The sequence below is a fragment of the Hemibagrus wyckioides genome, linkage group LG11 (genome assembly GCF_019097595.1).
Source record: "Hemibagrus wyckioides isolate EC202008001 linkage group LG11, SWU_Hwy_1.0, whole genome shotgun sequence".
Classification (NCBI taxonomy): domain Eukaryota; kingdom Metazoa; phylum Chordata; class Actinopteri; order Siluriformes; family Bagridae; genus Hemibagrus; species Hemibagrus wyckioides.
Window position 1 is genome coordinate 24,647,963 of NC_080720.1, and position 19,941 is coordinate 24,667,903.

General features: G+C 39.1%; 4 non-coding genes and 5 pseudogenes across 4 annotated transcripts; 3 read left to right on the plus strand and 6 right to left on the minus strand.

The window, feature by feature from the left end:
- Positions 1 to 6,297: 6,297 nt before the first annotated feature.
- Positions 6,298 to 6,412, minus strand: LOC131362315 (U5 spliceosomal RNA). The gene has a single exon (XR_009206159.1). It is a non-coding gene; the product is annotated as a U5 spliceosomal RNA (small nuclear RNA).
- Positions 6,413 to 6,671: 259 nt separating this feature from the next.
- LOC131362308 (U2 spliceosomal RNA) lies at positions 6,672 to 6,963 on the minus strand (annotated as a pseudogene).
- Positions 6,964 to 7,072: 109 nt separating this feature from the next.
- On the minus strand, positions 7,073 to 7,187 carry LOC131362316 (U5 spliceosomal RNA). Its single transcript, XR_009206160.1, has one exon. It is a non-coding gene; the product is annotated as a U5 spliceosomal RNA (small nuclear RNA).
- Positions 7,188 to 7,442: 255 nt separating this feature from the next.
- On the minus strand, positions 7,443 to 7,611 carry LOC131362310 (U2 spliceosomal RNA; annotated as a pseudogene).
- Positions 7,612 to 7,945: 334 nt separating this feature from the next.
- On the minus strand, positions 7,946 to 8,115 carry LOC131362307 (U2 spliceosomal RNA; annotated as a pseudogene).
- Positions 8,116 to 8,651: 536 nt separating this feature from the next.
- Positions 8,652 to 8,766, plus strand: LOC131362314 (U5 spliceosomal RNA). Its single transcript, XR_009206158.1, has one exon. It is a non-coding gene; the product is annotated as a U5 spliceosomal RNA (small nuclear RNA).
- A 352-nt stretch (positions 8,767 to 9,118) lies between these two features.
- On the plus strand, positions 9,119 to 9,282 carry LOC131362311 (U2 spliceosomal RNA; annotated as a pseudogene).
- A 256-nt stretch (positions 9,283 to 9,538) lies between these two features.
- Positions 9,539 to 9,653, plus strand: LOC131362312 (U5 spliceosomal RNA). The gene has a single exon (XR_009206157.1). It is a non-coding gene; the product is annotated as a U5 spliceosomal RNA (small nuclear RNA).
- A 4,135-nt stretch (positions 9,654 to 13,788) lies between these two features.
- Positions 13,789 to 18,065, minus strand: LOC131361749 (uncharacterized; annotated as a pseudogene).
- Positions 18,066 to 19,941: the final 1,876 nt, after the last annotated feature.

The following is a 19,941-nucleotide window of genomic DNA, read 5'->3' on the forward strand; positions in this document are numbered from 1 at the left end:
TTTTTCCATCAAAGTGCAAAAATTCAGATGAAACATTGAAAAAGTGATATTCCATGAAAATTCACTTAACAAAGTCAACTTTCAACATTTTTCATCGAACTGGCTCGTTTCCGGCCTCGGCGCAAGTGTGCTCTCTGCATTGTGCTTCTCTGGCGCTGAAAATGCGATTCCGCAAGTCTCAGCGCTCTACGAGCAAGGGAAAGCGGTTTTTCAGACAAACGAATGTGTGCAACTGAATGGGGCAGTTTTCTTTGACTTTTTTCACATGTTTGGGGTCGACTATGATATGAAATGTGATTGTTGACTTTAAAATGCAAAAATTCATTTTAAACAAGTGAAAGTCAAAAAAATATGGATTTTTGGTATGAAATATGATTTTTTTCATCAAAGTGCAAAAATTCATAAGAAAGATGGGAAAAGTGATATTTCATGAAAATTCACTTAACAAAGTCAACTTTCAACATTTTTCATCGAACTGGCTCGTTTCCTGCCTCGGCGCAAGTGTGCTCTCTGCATTGTGCTTCTCTGGCGCTGAAAATGCGATTCCGCAAGTCTCAGCGCTCTACGAGCAAGGGAAAGCGGTTTTTCAGACAAACGAATGTGTGTAGCTGAATGGGGCAGTTTTCTTTGAATTTTTTCACATGTTTGGGGTCGACTATGATTTGAAATGTGATTGTTGACTTTAAAATGCAACAATTCATTATAAACAATTGATTGTTATAAAAAATATGTATTTTGATATGAAATATGATTTTTTCCATCAAAGTGCAAAAATTCAGATGAAACATTGAAAAAGTGATATTCCATGAAAATTCACTTAACAAAGTCAACTTTCAACATTTTTCATCGAACTGGCTCGTTTCCTGCCTCGGCGCAAGTGTGCTCTCTGCATTGTGCTTCTCTGGCGCTGAAAATGCGATTCCGCAAGTCTCAGCGCTCTACGAGCAAGGGAAAGCGGTTTTTCAGACAAACGAATGTGTGCAGCTGAATGGGGCAGTTTTCTTTGACTTTTTTCACATGTTTGGGGTCGACTATGATATGAAATGTGATTGTTGACTTTGATATGCAAAAATTCATTATAAACAAGGGAAAGTCATAAAAAATATGGATTTTGGTATGAAATATTATTTTTGTCATTAAAGTGCAAAAATTCATTAGAAACATGGGAAAAGTGTTATTTCATGAAAATTCACTTAACAACGTCAACTTTCAACATTTTTCATCGACCTGGCAAGTGTCATGCCTCGGCGCTGTGTGCTCTCTGCATAGTGCTTCCCTGCGCTGAAAATGCGATTCCGCAAGTCTCAGCGCTCTACGAGCAAGGGAAAGCGGTATTTCAGACAAACGAATGTGTGCAGCTGAATGGGGCAGTTTTCTTTGACTTTTTTCACATGTTTGGGGTCGACTATGATATGAAATGTGATTGTTGACCCTGATATGCAAAAATTCATTATAAACAAGGGAAAGTCATAAAAAATATGGATTTTGGTATGAAATATGATTGTTTTTCATCAAAGTTCAAAAATTCATATGAAAGATGGGAAAAGTGATATTTCATGAAAATTCACTTAACAAAGTCAACTTTCAACATTTTTCATCGAACTGGCAAGTGACCTGCCTCGGCGCAGTGTGCTCTCTGCATTGTGCTTCTCTGGCGCTGAAAATGCGATTCCGCAAGTCTCAGCGCTCTACGAGCAAGGGAAAGCGGTTTTTCAGACAAACGAATGTGTGCAACTGAATGGGGCAGTTTTCTTTGACTTTTTCACATGTTTGGGGTCGACTATGATATGAAATGTGATTGTTGACTTTAAAATGCAAAAATTCATTTTAAACAAGTGAAAGTCATAAAAAATATGGATTTTTGATATGAAATATGATTTTTTTCATCAAAGTGCAAAAATTCATAAGAAAGATGGGAAAAGTGATATTTCATGAAAATTCACTTAACAAAGTCAACTTTCAACATTTTTCATCGAACTGGCAAGTGACCTGCCTCGGCGCAGTGTGCTCTCTGCATTGTGCTTCTCTGGCGCTGAAAATGCGATTCCGCAAGTCTCAGCGCTCTACGAGTAAGGGAAAGCGGTTTTTCAGACAAACGAATGTGTGCAACTGAATGGGGCAGTTTTCTTTGACTTTTTTCACATGTTTGGGGTCGACTATGATATGAAATGTGATTGTTGACTTTAAAATGCAACAATTCATTATAAACAATTGATAGTTATAAAAAATATGTATTTTGATATGAAATATGATTTTTTCCATCAAAGTGCAAAAATTCAGATGAAACATTGAAAAAGTGATATTCCATGAAAATTCACTTAACAAAGTCAACTTTCAACATTTTTCATCGAACTGGCTCGTTTCCGGCCTCGGCGCAAGTGTGCTCTCTGCATTGTGCTTCTCTGGCGCTGAAAATGCGATTCCGCAAGTCTCAGCGCTCTACGAGCAAGGGAAAGCGGTTTTTCAGACAAACGAATGTGTGCAACTGAATGGGGCAGTTTTCTTTGACTTTTTCACATGTTTGGGGTCGACTATGATATGAAATGTGATTGTTGACTTTAAAATGCAAAAATTCATTTTAAACAAGTGAAAGTCATAAAAAATATGGATTTTTGATATGAAATATGATTTTTTTCATCAAAGTGCAAAAATTCATAAGAAAGATGGGAAAAGTGATATTTCATGAAAATTCACTTAACAAAGTCAACTTTCAACATTTTTCATCGAACTGGCAAGTGACCTGCCTCGGCGCAGTGTGCTCTCTGCATTGTGCTTCTCTGGCGCTGAAAATGCGATTCCGCAAGTCTCAGCGCTCTACGAGTAAGGGAAAGCGGTTTTTCAGACAAACGAATGTGTGCAACTGAATGGGGCAGTTTTCTTTGACTTTTTTCACATGTTTGGGGTCGACTATGATATGAAATGTGATTGTTGACTTTAAAATGCAACAATTCATTATAAACAATTGATAGTTATAAAAAATATGTATTTTGATATGAAATATGATTTTTTCCATCAAAGTGCAAAAATACAGATGAAACATTGAAAAAGTGATATTCCATGAAAATTCACTTAACAATGTCAACTTTCAACATTTTTCATCGAACTGGCTCGTTTCCTGCCTCGGCGCAAGTGTGCTCTCTGCATTGTGCTTCTCTGGCGCTGAAAATGCGATTCCGCAAGTCTCAGCGCTCTACGAGCAAGGGAAAGCGGTTTTTCAGACAAACGAATGTGTGCAGCTGAATGGGGCAGTTTTGTTTGACTTTTTTCACATGTTTGGGGTCGACTATGATATGAAATGTGATTGTTGACTTTAATATGCAAAAATTCATTATAAATAAGGGAAAGTCATAAAAATTATGGATTTTGGTATGAAATATGATTTTTTTTCATCAAAGTTCAAAAAATCATATGAAAGATGGGAAAAGTGATATTTCATGAAAATTCACTTAACAAAGTCAACTTTCAACATTTTTCATCGTACTGGCTCGTTTCCTGCCTCGGCGCAAGTGTGCTCTCTGCTTTGTGATTCTCTGGCGCTGAAAATGCGATTCCGCAAGTATTAGCGCTCTACGAGCAAGGGAAAGCCGTTTTTCAGACAAACGAATGTGTGCAGCTGAATGGGAAAGTTTTCTTTGAATTTTTTCACATGTTTGGGGTCGACTATGATATGAAATGTAGTTGTTGACTTTAAAATGCAAAAATTCATTATAAACAACGGAAAGTCATAAAAAATATGGATTATGGTATGAAATATGATTTTTTCCATCAATGTGCAAAAATTCAGAAAAACATTGAAAAAGTGATATTTCATGAAAATTCACTTAACAAAGTCAACTTTCAACATTTTTCATCGACCTGGCAAGTGTCATGCCTCGGCGCTGTGTACTCTCTGCATATTGCTTCCCTTCGCTGAAAATGCGTTTCCGCAAGTCTCAGCGCTCTACGAGCAAGGGAAAGAGGTTTTTCAGACAAACGAATGTGTGCAGCTGAATGGGGCAGTTTTCTTTGACTTTTTTCACTTGTTTGGGGTCGACTATGATATGAAATGTGATTGTTGACTTTAATATGCAAAAATTCATTATAAACAAGGGAAAGTCATAAAAAATATGGATTTTGGTATGAAATGTGTTTTTTGTCATTAAAGTGCAAAAATTCATTAGAAACGTGTTATTTCATGAAAATTCACTGAACAAAGTCAACATTCAACATTTTTCTTCGAACTGGCAAGTGACCTGCCTCGGCGCGGTGTGCTCTCTGCATTGTGCTTCTCTGGCGCTGAAAATGCGATTCCGCAAGTCTCAGCGCTCTACGAGCAAGGGAAAGCGATTTTTCAGACAAACGAATGTGTGCAACTGAATGGGGCAGTTTTCTTTGAATTTTTTCACATGTTTGGGGTCGACTATGATATGAAATGTGATTGTTGACTTTAAAATGCAACAATTCATTATAAACAATTGATAGTTATAAAAAATATGTATTTTGATATGAAATATGATTTTTTCCATCAAAGTGCAAAAATTCAGATGAAACATTGAAAAAGTGATATTCCATGAAAATTCACTTAACAAAGTCAACTTTCAACATTTTTCATCGAACTGGCAAGTGTCCTGCCTCGGCGCTGTGTGCTCTCCTCATTTTGGTTCTCCTGCGCTGAAAATGCGATTCCGCAAGTCTCAGCGCTCTACGAGCACGGGAAAGCGGTTTTTCAGACAAACGAATGTGTGCAGCTGAATGGGGCAGTTTTCTTTGACTTTTTTCACATGTTTGGGGTCGACTATGATATGAAATGTGATTGTTGACTTTGATATGCAAAAATTCATTATAAACAAGGGAAAGTCATAAAAAATATGGATTTTGGTATGAAATATGATTTTTGTCATTAAAGTGCAAAAATTCATTAGAAACATGGGAAAAGTGTTATTTCATGAAAATTCACTTAACAAAGTCAACTTTCAACATTTTTCATCGACCTGGCAAGTGTCATGCCTCGGCGCTGTGTGCTCTCTGCATAGTGCTTCCCTGCGCTGAAAATGCGATTCCGCAAGTCTCAGCGCTCTACGAGCAAGGGAAAGCGGTTTTTCAGACAATCGAATGTGTGCAGCTGAATGGGGCAGTTTTCTTTGTCTTTTTTCACATGTTTGGGGTCGACTATGATATGAAATGTGATTGTTGACTTTAATATGCAAAAATTCATTATAAATAAGGGAAAGTCATAAAAAATATGGATTTTTGGTATGAAATATGATTTTTTTTCATCAAAGTTCAAAAATTCATATGAAAGATGGGAAAAGTGATATTTCATGAAAATTCACTTAACAAAGTCAACTTTCAACATTTTTCATCGAACTGGCAAGTGACCTGCCTCGGCGCAGTTTGCTCTCTACATTGTGCTTCTCTGGCGCTGAAAATGCGATTCCGCAAGTCTCAGCGCTCTACGAGCAAGGGAAAGCGGTTTTTCAGACCAACGAATGTGTGCAACTGAATGGGGCAGTTTTCTTTGACTTTTTCACATGTTTGGGGTCGACTATGATATGAAATGTGATTGTTGACTTTGATATGCAAAAATTCATTATAAACAAGGGAAAGTCATAAAAAATATGGATTTTGGTATGAAATATGATTTTTTTCATCAAAGTGCAAAAATTCATAAGAAAGATGGGAAAAGTGATATTTCATGAAAATTCACTTAACAAAGTCAACTTTCAACATTTTTCATCGAACTGGCAAGTGACCTGCCTCGGCGCAGTGTGCTCTCTGCATTGTGCTTCTCTGGCGCTGAAAATGCGATTCCGCAAGTCTCAGCGCTCTACGAGCAAGGGAAAGCGGTTTTTCAGACAAACGAATGTGTGCAGCTGAATGGGGCAGTTTTCTTTGAATTTTTTCACATGTTTGGGGTCGACTATGATATGAAATGTGATTGATTAGTTTAAAACACCAACATTCATTAGAAATATAGGAAAGTGATAAAATTATGAATTTTGGTATTTTTAGTCTTCTCAAGGCCAGACTAAGGATTGTACGTGAACCCAGACCAAGGCCAAGAAGCCAGACCAGATAACACAATAGATCCTAGCTAAAAAGCCTGAGAAGCGATCCTACACAATCCCCATTCCATCTATTCTCCTTCTCAAACCCAGTCAACGCCAAAAATCAGACCAGTAGACACTTGATCTTAAACTTTTACCTCCTCTGCTTAACGGACAGCCTCAGGCCACACCTATAGAGGCATGCATAAAGTCACATAACCAAATAAGACCCAACTCCTGGAAACTACCCATTTAACATTCAAGCATACACAGCTTTACCAAAGCAAAGCTCACGAAAATACATCAAACTCATTGAAGTTCCTCTCCACAGAAATCTTCACTAAAAGGCGAAATATTTATGCGTGACTTAATAGAAATCAGAGCTATAAAGAAAAGAAAGTGAGCGGCACCAGGAAATCCTTATCAGAGAAACACAATGCTCGATGAGGGTAAGGCCGGCCCATTGGGTTGGTTGAGTGGAGAAAGGGCGGGGAAAGGTTGACGAGCAACAACTGACAGTGGTGAGCAGAAGGAGGCGAAGATAGACTAGGGAACAGGGCAGGTTGAATTGAGACAAAATTTGGTAAGTAAGTAAGTTAGTAAGTCATTAATTCAGTAATTGATGCTCTTTCATTTTACACCAGAAAACGGTGCACCAAGCCTGGAAGTACTGCAATACCAGTCCGATCCGCGGAGCGGAGATAGCAAGCCACTTTTCCGGCTTCCAGCTCTAAAAAGTCTGTTTAATATATAGGATGTATGAGATATTAAACTGATAAGAAGAGAATTTTTTTTTTTTTCAGTTCAAATCCTACCCATATCCATACCAAACCATTCACCTTCTCAAGGCCAGACTGAGAAGTGCAATGTGAATACAGTCACAGCCCAAAGTCAAACCAGGAAACACTTGATCTTAACCAAAAGGGCAAGAAGCAATAAACTTTTATCTCCTCTGCTTAACAGACAGCCTCAGGCCACACCTATACAGGCATGCATGAAATCACATAACCAAGTAAGAAACATATAGGAAACATTGAGATATTCACAGCTTTACCAGAGCACAGCTGACAAAAATACATCAAACTCATTGATGTTCTACTGCACAGAAATCTTTAATAAAAGGTGAAAGATTTATGCATGACTTAAGAGATACCAGAGCTATAAAGAAAAAAAGGTGAGCAGTTCCAGGAAACCCTTGTCGGAGAAACACAATGCTCGATGAGGGTAAGGCCGGCCCCTTGGGTCTGTTGAAATGAGAAAGGGTGGGGAAAGGTTAACGAGCAACAACTGACAGTGGTGAGCAGAAGGAGGCGAAGATAGGCTAGGGAACAGGGCAGGTTGAATGCAGACATAATTTGGTAAGTAAGTAAGTTAGTCAGTAATTCAGTAATTGATTCTCCTTCATTTTACATCAGAAAGCAGTGCACCAAGCCTGGAAGTACTGCAATACCAGGCCGATCCGCAGAGTGGATGTAGCAAACCACTTTTCCAGCTCCTAGCTCTAAAAAGTCTGTTTAATATATAGGATGTATGAGATATTAAACTGATAAGAAGAGAATTTTTATTTTTTCAATTCAAATCCTACCTATATCTATACCTAACCATTCGCCTTCTCAAGGCCAGACTAAGGATTGTACCGTGAACCCAGACAAAGGCCAAAAAGCCAGACCAGTGAACACAATAGATCGTAGCTAAAAAGCCTGAAAAGCGATCCTACACAAACCCCATTCCATCTATTCTCCTTCTCAAACCCAATCAAAGCCAAAAATCAGACCAGAGAACACTTGATCTTAGCCAAAAGGCCAAGAAGCAATACACGTTTATCTCCTCTGCTTAACGGACAGCCTCAGGCCACACCTGTACAGGCATGCATAAAGTCACACAACCAAATAAGACCCAACTCCTGGAAACTACCCATTTAACATTGAACCAAGCCTGGAAGTACTGCAATACCAGGCTGATCCGTGGAGCGGAGATAGCAAGCCACTTTTCCGGCTCCCGGCTCTAAAAAGTCTGTTTAATATATAGGACGTATGAGATATTAAACTGATAAGAACAGATTGGGTTTTTTTTTCAGTTCAAATCCTACCCATATCCATACCTAACCATTCGCCTTCTCATGGCCAGACTAAGAAGTGTAATGTGAATACAGTCACAGCCCAAAGCCAGACCAATGAACACAATAGATCCTAGCTAAAAAGCCTGAGAAACGATCCTACACAAAATCAATGAGTTTGATGTATTTTTGTGAGCTTGGCTCTGTCAAAGCTGTGTATGCTTCAATGTTAAATGGGTAGTTTCCAGTACTTGGGTCTTATTTCATTATATGACTTCATGCATACCTGTATAGGTGTGGCCTGAGACTGTCCGTTAAACAGAAGAGATAAATGTTTATTGCTTCTCGGCCATTTGGCTAAGATCTAGCATTCTCTGGTCTGGCTTTGGGCTGTGACTGTATTCACATTGCACTTCTTAGTCTGCCTTTGAGAAGGCGAGTGTGACGGAAAGGATATAAAAAAAACAAAAAAAAAAACAAAAGGGGCCGGCCTTACCATCATCGAGCATTGTGTTTCTCCGACAAGGGTTTCCTGGTGCTGCTTTTTTTTTTTTTTTTTTTTTTTTTAATAGCTCTGGTTTCTCTTAAGTCGTGCATAAATCTTTTGTCTTTTGCTAAAGATTTTTGCGGAGAGGAACATCAATTAGCTTGATGTGTTTTTATGAGCTTTGCTCTGGCAAAGCTGTGTATGCTTCAAAGTTAAATGGGTAGTTTCCAGGAGTTGGGTCTTATTTCCTTATGTGACTTTATGCATGCCTCTATAGGTGTGGCTTGAGGCTGTCCTTTAAGCAGAGGACTTAAATGATTATTGCTTCTTGGGCTTTTGGCTAAGAACAGGTGTTCTCTGGTCTGGTATTGGGCTTTTACTGGGTTTGAGAAGGAGAATAGATGGAATGGGGTTTGTGTAGGATCGCTTCTCAGGCTTTTTATCTAGGATCGATTGTGTTAACTGGTCTGGCCTTTTGGCCTTCGTCTGGGTTCACGTCACAGTCCTTACTCTGGCCTTGAAAAGCTGAATGGATAGGTATGGATATGGGTAGGATTTGGATTGGAAAAAAAATCTGTTCTTATCACTTTAATATCTCATATGTCCTCTATATTAAACAGATTTTTAGAGCTGGGAGCCAAAAAAGGGGCATGCTACATCCGCTCCCCGGATCGGCTTAGTATTGCAGTATGTCCAGGCTTGGTGCACCGTTTTCTGATGTAAAATGAGGGAGAAAATATTACTAACTTTTTGAATTACTTACTTACTTACCAAATTAGGTCTGCATTCAAACCGTCCTGTTCCCTAGCCTATCTTCACCTCATTCTGCTCACCACTGTTAGTTGTTGCTCGTCAACTTTTCCCCGCCCTTTCTCCACTCAACCAACCCAAGGGGTCGGCCTTACCCTCATCGAGCATTGTGTTTCTCCGACAAGGGTTTCCTGGTGCTGATTGCCTTTTTTTTCTTTATAGTTCTGGTTTCTCTTAAATCAAGCATAAATCTTTTGCATTTTAGTAAAGATTTTTGTGGAGAGGAACATCAATGAGTTTGATGTATTTTTATGAGCTTTGCTCTGGCGAAGCTGTGTATGCTTGAATGTTAAATGGGTAGTTTCCAGGAGTTGGGTCTTATTTGGTTATGTGACTTTATGCATGCCTGTATAGGTGTGGCCTCAGGCTATCCGTTAAGCAGAGGAGATAAAAGTTTATTGCTTCTTGGCCTTTTGGATAAGATCAAGTATTCTCTGGTCTGGTTTTGGGCTTTGACTTGGGTTGAGAAGGAGAATAGACATCATTTTTCAGAACTAAGGAATGTCTTAAAAATATGAAATTTCGCTTTGGAAAAAATTCATAAGAAACATAGAAAAAGTGATATTCCATGAAAATTCACTTAAGAAAGTCAACCGTAAAGACATTTCATCTAAGTGGCTCGATTTCTGCTACAGCGCAGTGTGCTCTCTGCATTGTGCTTCTCTGGCGCTGAAAATGCGATTCCGCAAGTCTCAGCGCTCTACGAGCAAGGGAAAGCGGTTTTTCAGACAAACGAATGTGTGCAGCTGAATGGGGCAGTTTTCTTTGACTTTTTTCACATGTTTGGGGTTGACTATGATATGAAATGTGATTGTTGACTTTAATATGCAACAATTCATTATAAACAAGGGAAAGTCATCAAAAATATGAATTTTGGTATGAAATATGATTTTTTTCATCAAAGTCCAAAAATTCAGAAGAAACATGGGAAAAGTGATATTTCATGAAAATTCACTTAACAAAGTCAACTTTCAACATTTTTCATCGAACTGGCAAGTGTCCTGCCTCGGCGCAGTGTGCTCTCTGCATTGTGCTTCTCTGGCGCTGAAAATGCGATTCCGCAAGTCTCAGCGCTCTACGAGCAAGGGAAAGCGTTTTTTCAGACAAACGAATGTGTGCAGCTGAATGGGGCAGTTTTCTTTGACTTTTTTCACATGTGTGGGGTCGACTATGATATGATATGAAATGTGAGTGTTTACTTTAAAATGCAAAAATTCATAAGATACATTGGAAAGTCATAAAAAATATGGATTTTGATATGAAATATGCCTTTTTTTTATCAATGTGCCAAAATTCAGACGTAACATTGAAAAAGTGATATTCCATGAAAATTCACTTAAAAAAGTCAACTTTCAACATTTTTCATCGAACTGGCAAGTGTCCTGCCTCGGCGCAGTGTGCTCTCTGCATTGTGCTTCTCTGGCGCTGAAAATGCGATTCCGCAAGTCTCAGCGCTCTACGAGCAAGGGAAAGCGGTTTTTCAGACAAACGAATGTGTGCAGCTGAATGGGGCAGTTTTCTTTGACTTTTTTCACGTTTGGGGTCGACTATGATATGAGATGTGATTGTTTACTTTAAAATGCAACAATTCATAAGAAACATTGGATAGTCATAAAATATATGGATTTTGATATGAAATATGATTTTTTTCATCAAAGTGCAAAAATTCAGAAGACACATTGAAAAAGTGATATTCCATGAAAATTCACTTAACAAAGTCAACTTTCAACATTTTTCATCGAACTGGCTCGTTTCCTGCCTCGGCGCAAGTGTGCTCTCTGCATTGTGCTTCTCTGGCGCTGAAAATGCGATTCCGCAAGTCTCAGCGCTCTACGAGCAAGGGAAAGCGGTTTTTCAGACAAACGAATGTGTGCAACTGAATGGGGCAGTTTTCTTTGACTTTTTTCACATGTTTGGGGTCGACTATGATATGAAATGTGATTGTTGACTTTAAAATGCAAACATTCATAAGAAATATAAGAAAATCATTAAAAATATGAAATTTTATATGAAATGTGATTTTTTTCATCAAAGTTGAAAAATTCATATGAAACATGGAAAAAGTGATATTCCATGAAAATTCACTTAACAAAGTCAACTTTCAACATTTTTCATAGACCTGGCTCGTTTTCTGCCTCAGAGCAGTGTGCTGTCTGCATTGTGCTTCTCTCGCGCTGAAAATGCGATTCCGCAAGTCTCAGCGCTCTACGAGCAAGGGAAAGCGGTTTTTCAGACAAACGAATGTGTGCAGTTGAATGGTGCAGTTTTCTTTGACTTTTTTCACGTTTTGGGTCAACTATGATATGAAATTTAATTGTTTAGTTGAAGATGATAAAATTTCTTAGACATAGGAATGTCATAAAAAATATGAATTTTGATATGAAATGATCTTTTTCATCAAAGTTCAAGAAATCATATGAAACATGGAAAAAGTGATATTCCATGAAAATTCACTTATCAAAGTCAACTGTAAACACATTTCATCTAACTGGCTTGTTTCCTGCCTCAGCGCAGTGTGCTCTCTGCATTGTGCTTCTCTGGCGCTGAAAATGCGATTCCGCAAGTCTCAGCTCTCTACGAGCAAGGGAAAGTGGTTTTTCAGACAAACGAATGTGTGCAGTTGAATGGGGCAGATTTCTTTGACTTTTTTCACATGTTTTGGGTCGACTATGATATGAAATGTGATTGTTTCCTTTAAAATGCAACAATTCATTAGAAACAGAGGAATGTCATAAAAAATATGGATTTTGATATGAAATATGATTTTTTTCATCATAGTGCAAAAATTCATATGAAACATGGAAAAAGTGATATTCCATGACACAAAGTCAACTTTGAACATTTTTCATCGAACTAGCTCGTTTTTTGCGTCAGCGCAGTGTGCTCTCTGCATTGGGCTTCTCTCGCGCTGAAAAGCGATTCCGCAAGTCTCAGCGCTCTACGAGCAAGGGAAAGTGGCTTTTCAGACAAACGCATGTGTGCAGGTAAATCTGGCAGTTTTCTTTGACTTATTCACGGTTGGGGTCAATCATGATATGAAATGTGATTGTTTACATTTGTAAGGACCAACCATTGGCCCAATGACGGAATCCAGCGGCGTTGGTGAAGGGATCTCGTATTCTACTTTTCCTTTGCGCTTCTAGAAGAATTTGCTTTATTTATTAAAATTTCGATTCATTCTTTGAGTTCTGTGTATAATGATAACCTGACTCCAGTTAACAATTAATATAAATATAATCTGATGTTGATCACAATTTAGAGGGTTGACTATTCTTAATTTATTAATTTGATAGAAAACTGAAATGAGTGAACATAACTCTGTTTACACTTAAACCTGGGTTTCTCCATACAAGTTTAAGTTTCAGTTTCTTCTAATTTAACTTTAATATGAGGCATTCTCCATTCAAGTTTAAGTCGAGGCTACTCCATTCCAACATAAACCTAGTTTTCTCCATTCTAATTTAAGTTCACAATCTAAGATTAAAGAGGTGTATAATAATGATTTTCCATAGGCTCAGAATAAGTCAGAATTAATAATTTTATTTTGCCACGCAAGTTCCACTCAAGTCAGTATATTCAATTAGAAAAGTACCACAGTAACACAGTTCCAATTAAAAGGATCAGCATAGTATGAACAACACAAGTTACAGAGTTAAAGTCATTCCCGGCAATAGAGACACATAATAATAGTGTGGGAAGTTCTGAATGCAGATGCTTCCGTGAGTCTTTTGCCAATGCACCTTATATACCCAAGAGACCCAAAGGGTCATACAATCTATGAGTCCACAGAAGGCCTGGTTTTGGACAGGTCGTAAGGACACATCTGGCTTTTAGTTTTGGTTCACACCAAATGGGTTGTAAAGGACATAGTTCAGATTGTTGTCTTGTGACCTGCAAGGGGGTTGAATAAGGTCATAAGGACATATCTCCAACAGGAGTACAGACTATGTGTAAACTTCAGTATACTCTGATTTGGAAATTAGACCTTTTTCAACAATTGCAACATGAGCTTTAGAATGACATTAGACATGAATAACAACAGAAAATAGTTCCACCATTGACTCCTTGAAGAGGGGGAGGTACACAGGAATGTGAATTGTTTCATGACACACTTCCCAAACCCCCCCAAATTCCCCAAAGTTTCTGTTTTTGCTTGAAGATATAACTTCATCACAGGCAATATTAATAATTTGGCCTGCCACATTACAATCCCCTGGCCCCTTGGGACATTTTCAAAATAATTCCCAAGGGGACATTGCTGGGAATCTTACTGTAGCAGTCTCTGAATGGCTGGCACCTATAAGGGGCTTAAGCGTGAAAACAGTGTTGGCAGACGTTCGTAAGGAGCGAAGCATAAATCTGAAATAATTGCATTGAAGTATAGACAATATGAGAACAAGTCCTGGCAATCACACAGCCATGGAACTTGAACTTGACAAGATCTCTGCTGTTCCCTTGGCCAGGTTTGCTTCCAACTGTCTGTAGTATAGTTTGTTGTACCAAATATATTGTGTCTGTTCAACGAAAGTGTCTTCCGACCATGGGGAAACATCTGTGTCCAGTGGTATCCTCCCCAAGATATTTATCTGACCCATTGAGAAATCCTCTGTAACCTCCCAGCAGAAGGTATGGTTTGCAGGGCAGGTCAGACCGCCATAGGTGAAGGAATTCATTTCACTGAGGAAACACCACTGTGTGTGAGATACTTGAATCGCGTCAGCATGACCATGCCATGACTGAACACTGATAAGCTTAGTATCATTGGAAGAGAAGGGTTGTAGTAAAGTATTACATGTACAAATAACATAACTGGAAGTTTCATGACAACAGGTGTGAGTGGTAAACAAGGTCTCATCCCCTTTTAAAGTCATATATCCTGTTAGGTGGTGTGGAAAATATTTTTGTCCCACGCTATAATGCACTACTAAACACTACTCAATTAATACTTCGCTATAATCTGACTCCAAACTCCACATTGACCCAACAGCTCAGTCAAGCAAGACTCTAACTAAAGAAGATGAATCATGCAGACTGGATTAATGCAGATACAAGGTTTTATTGCAATCAGTGCTGGTTACAAGAATTGAGCTGCTCACGAATGAATATCCCAACAACCTCTGCCCTAATCATCACAAAACATAGCCTTTTTATTCTTTTCTCTTATCTTTTCATAATATTCAAACCAAACCCTCTTCACTGAGAAAATCCCACCTATTTTTCTTTTTGGAGTACCAGGTTCTTTTTGGACACCATTACCTCTTCATTTTTAACTCTTTCACATTCCATTATAATTGGACTTTCAAGATCACTCATATAAAAAATAATGGTCATCTGTGCTCTTGTCAGTGGCACTTTCTGGCTTTCTCATTTAGCAGTTCACTCTGACCTCTGAAGACAGCATGGTTGAGTTTCGGGACCTCTGCTCTGTCTTTGATTGCTTGGGTTTAATTTATTGCTCTATTTTTCTTTACATTCCCTCTAGCCTGCAGTTTTAATTGCCTTTTCTCTCACGTACTGACAGCCCTATAGCGGGGCACAATGACCCTGGGCACAGCTTCAAGTTTCGTCTACCACTGAAAAGGCCTGCCAAACTGATCACTGTTTCTCATTCCATACAAGCTATGCAATCTCAGCCCAGAGTTAATAAGCATACCCAAACCTCTCATCCCGCACGTTTTTGTTAAACCCTACATTATTAAACCTGTAAATAGAGGTGATCAATAAATTGAGGTGGTGCCTGACAACCCAATCATGCTGTCCTCTGATTCTAACTGTTTTATACAGACCCAAACAAGAATGCATTCATATACACCTTAAACACTCTAAAACATTCAAATACACTTTAAGCACTCCAAACCACTTTGAACACTCTAAACCATTCAAATATTACTCCCACAGTGGTCCCATTTAATGATCTGATCCTTCACTACTACACCTATAGAATGTATAGTCGTGGAGTTCAAAAATACTTGCTCAGGGTGTATAAAAGGAAAATTGGCAAAAAACCCAATGCAGCTGGTGCACTCATTCCCAGTGTATAACATCTATGTAGACAGTAATTCAGAGTATTTAATATCTTTCATCTTTTCTGGTGCATACCATCTATGCAAGTCTAAAATTTCTATAAGATCATTTAAAGCATGCCTAGGTGTCTTGAGAAGACGAAGGTCTAAAATTTCTTTTCTTGCAGCAGTAAATAAATCCTGTGCATATGATCTGCAGGCTAAGTCACGTTCGATGGTATGGCTTTGATTGAATAATGTATGGCTGACCAATAGAAGCGCCTGCGCTTCAGATCTAACCGATTTGATGATATTTTCATTGCTAAGCTTGTATGGGCTAACACTTGTAGCTTTAGATGGGGTTGCTCACAATACAGTCAAACTGTCGGCAATGCATCCATCCACTTGTTTTGGTGCTGAATTATCTGTTTAGCAATGTTTTCTTTAATGGTACGATTGGCACACTTTACAGAACCATTACAGAACTCTGTGTTCTGTATGGTATATGGAATTTTTGTTTTGCTTTAGTCTGGATTCTATTTTAGAGGCAAATTCCACTTGTGCCCGATAGGTATTTTCAGGTGCCTCTGCCCCATGGATCAATGCTTGTTGAATGTGGGGTCCTGCATTATTTTTTAAAAGCTGTAGGAAAACTTCCTGGTCCCTCTCTACATCTTCTAATCCTGAGTGTTCTTTGTAAGACAACCACAGTCGATCTGCATATACTTCAAATGGCTCTTTCCCTACTTGCTTAATAGCCAATATTTCGTTCCACTCTGCATGTGTTGGTCCTCTTAACTCCAACAACGCTGCTTTCAATCGTTCATACATTTCTATATCTCTCTCTCCTTCTTTCTTAATTATAAGTTCTCCAGATCTCAGGCATTTTTGATTTCAGCTCATTTAGGATGGTTAAGAGAGCTATCTGCCACACATCCCTAAGCGCCAGATTATACACTGATGCTTGCAGCATTAAATTATCCCAGTAGGGCTGAAATGGGCCTTTTTGTCTCTATTTAATGCCCCTCTGTAGAGTACCAGACCAAAAGTTGGTCATTAGTCCATGTTAATTCTATTTCTATTCAGTACAACTGAAAAAAGGCGGTTTGATTTGTAATGCAAGGGAATCCATTATCTTCTTATCTACACTGCCACTAATATAGTATACTCTGATTTGGAAATTAGACCTTTTCACCAATCGCACCATAACCTTTAGAATGACATTAAATATCAATAAGATCATACAGTAAGTATATCATCATATTTTTTCAGTATTCCTTGAGATTAGAACCTGAAGGGTAAAAGAATGTACATTCTTGGTGAGATCCAGAAAATAGTTCCACCATTGCCTCTTTGAAGAGCGGGAGGTACACAGGAATATGAATTGTTTTATGACACACTTCCCAAAAGTCCCCAACGTTTCTGTTTTTGCTTGAAGATATAACTTCATCACACTCAATATTAATAATTTTGCCTGCCACATTACACATTAAAATGCAAAAATTCTGTTCAAGGGAACAGTGATAAAAAATATGAATTTTGATATGCAATATGATTATTTACATTAAAGTGAAAAAATTCATAAGGAACATGGAAACAGTGATATTCCATGAAAATTCACTTAACAAAGTCAACTTTCATCATTTTTCATCGAACAGGCTTGTTTCCTGCCACAGCGCAGTGTGCTATCTGCATTGTGCTTCTCTGGCGCTGAAAATGCGATTCCGCGATTCTACGAGCAAGGGAAAGCAGTTTTTCAGACAAACGCATGTGTGCAGATGAATGGGGCAGTTTTCTTTGAATTTTTTCACGTTTGGGGTGAACTATGATGTTAAATATGATTGCTTATATTAATATGCAACAATTCATAAGAAACATGGAAACTATATTTTTCATGTCCACACAATTTTCTCTATTCTTCTTTCTTCAAAATGAAGGACAGTCATAAAAAGCATTTCACTACATGTCGTACTGTGTATGATTTCATATGCAATAAATAAAATTTGAATTTGAATTTGAATTTGAAAAACTGAAGTGATTGAACAGTGATTGAACTCTATTTAAACTTAAACCTGGGTTTCTCCATACAAGTTTAAGTTTCAGTTTCTTCTAATTTAACTTTAAACTGAGGCATTCTACATTCAAGTTTAAGTCGAGGCTACTCCATTCCAACATAAACCTAGGTTTCTCCATTCTGATTTAAGTTCACAATCTAAGATTAAAGAGGTGTGCAATAAGGATTTTCCATAGGCTCAGAATAAGTCAAAATTTACAATTTTATTTTGCCTGGCTTTTTATAAAGTAATAATCTAACAAACATCAATCATAACCTTCCCACCAGGTTTTCAGTTATGCTGTCACATAGTTAGATCATCGCAGAAAAGACTATACCGCTGTTTTTGTAGAGAAAAGACTCTCTAATGAGTATGCAGAGTTCAGTAAGAAAATAGCATCATCATTATTGTTTTACTCAGGTTTTACACATCATCTTCTTCATCAATCTCCACATTCATAGTTGGTGAATAATCTGTGTCCAATGGGTCTGACAGCCAGTCCGGAGTCAGATCCTCATCTTGGAAAGGTGGTTGCCAAGGGTGTTCGACGTCATTCCCCTGTAGCGAGCTAGTTGTTCTTACCGACCTGGCGGTGTGTTTCCCGTCCTCCTTGTTGGTCTGCAGCAACATGGTGTATCTGGTAACCTGTTTGATCATCCATCTCTGTAAGCATTTTACCAAACAGGGCCCGAATAGGCGCAGAAGTATGATCACTACTACCACTGATAGGATGAGGTATGGGGCCCACTGCCCGCACACCCAGTACCAATCATCGATATGAGGAAGTGTGCCAATTTCTCCGGGATTTAATGCTGAACATGGTTTCTTGCTGCAACTGTTATTACTGCTTTAAGATTCGTAGGTAGTGGCACATGATAAATTATGTGTTACACCCAGGAATTGATTCCGGTTGCCCTTGAAACATGCAGGGAACTTGAAGTGCGGTGGAAAAATGGCTTTGAACCCTCTCATTTCTGCAATGTTTCTTTGATAGCCGTATAAGGATGTCCTCAGCACTCGTGTACACATGTCCTTGTCTGTGTTGTTCTCGCACCACCTGATTCCTGATTGCTTGATATAGGTAGCATGTGTGAGATTCGCATCTAAATTGCTAGAGTTCAAACACATTGGAGCGATACATGCTCGAGCCACTGCTGTGAGCGTTGTATTTTCCCATGCTGTTGACGGTCACAGCATGTGTGAATTGACTGCCATGGGCAGGGCATGGCACACGTAACATGACTCATTCGTATGCTGCTTCGCTGTCCAGTTTGCGAACTGCCAGAAGACATTGTCATGTGGATGTGTTTCACTTGGACAGACATTGAGGCTCATCCCTATCAGCAGACTGAAGACCTTCATTTTATTTAGCACGTTAGCTTTTCATGTTTTTAACTGTTTGTCCTATCTACCTGTACGCTGTATGGTATGACCTTTCTTGATGCTCAGGTGCTCGGATTGCGGGTATACCCGATCAGCACTTGTCCCACCTTTATGAGGTTTTAGGACACCAACAGGGACAGTGTGACTGTCACTATTCTATCTTAGTTGATCTCTGGCTCTGGAACTCTCTTGCAGTGGCTTGCGTGTATCCAGGTTGGTCTTTCCGCCACCTTAACTGCTGTCTGAGTTGTTAGCAGGATCCGGAATGGACCTAGCCACCTCCTGGATTTCCAATTCTTCCGCCTGAAGTCCTTCATCACAATCCAGTCACCTGGCTTCAGGTCGTGGAGGTCAGTCTGGTAGGGCGTCCTTCACCTGTTTATGGACTACAGACAAAGCAGAGGACAAGTTCCAGCAATAATCAAGCATTTCATCTTCACATTGGCCCATGAATCACCTCAGAGTCAGGGAAGGACCGGGTATACCTGATCGGGTATACCCGCACTCCGAGCACCTGAGCGTCAAGAAAGGTGATAGTTCACCGTACAGGTAGATAGGACAAACAGTTAAAAACATGAAAAGCTAACGTGCTAAATAAAATGAAGGTCCTCACTCTGCTGATAGGGATGAGCCTCAATGTCTGTCCAAGTGAAACACATCCACATGACAATGTCTTCTGGCAGTTTGCAAACTGGACAGCGAAACAGCATACGAATGAGTCATGTTACGTGTGCCATGCCCTGCCCATGGCAGTCAATTCACACATGCTGTGACCGTCAACAGCATGGGAAAATACAACGCTCAATGCAGTGGCTCGAGCATGTATCGCTCCAATGTGTTTGAACTCTAGCAATTTAGATGCGAATCTCACACATGCTACCTATATCAAGCAATCAGGAATCAGGTGGTGCGAGAACAACACAGACAAGGACATGTGTACATGAGTGCTGAGGACATCCTTATACGGCTATCAAAGAAACATTGCAGAAATGAGAGGGTTCCTTTATTAGGCGGCCTGCCAAACAGTATCTCAAACGGGCTTAGGTTAGCTTTCCCTCTTATTCGGGTTCTCATGTGCATTAACGTGAGTAGCAGGACTTTTACCCAGGACAGCCCTGTCTCC